Genomic DNA, 313 nt, shown 5'->3' with positions numbered 1-313 from the left:
GATGGGATCTATGGGATGGGATGGGATAGGATGGGATGGGGTGGGATGGGATGGGATGGAGTGGGATGGGATGGGATCCATGGGATGGGATGGGAAGTGATGGGATGGGATGGAGTGGGATGGGATGGGGTGGGATCCATGAGATGGTATAGGACAAGATCCATGGGATGGGATAGGATCCATGGGATGGGATTTTATGGGATGGGATGGGATCCATGGTATGGGATCTATGGGGTGGGATGGGATCCATGGCATGGCATGGGGGCGGGATTCCCACTCCCCGCCCCCCGCCCTGCCTGCCCCTTTAAGAGCC

Source organism: Geospiza fortis, unplaced genomic scaffold (genome assembly GCF_000277835.1).
Source record: "Geospiza fortis unplaced genomic scaffold, GeoFor_1.0 scaffold241, whole genome shotgun sequence".
NCBI lineage: Eukaryota > Metazoa > Chordata > Aves > Passeriformes > Thraupidae > Geospiza > Geospiza fortis.
Note: the sequence above shows the minus strand (reverse complement) of the source record.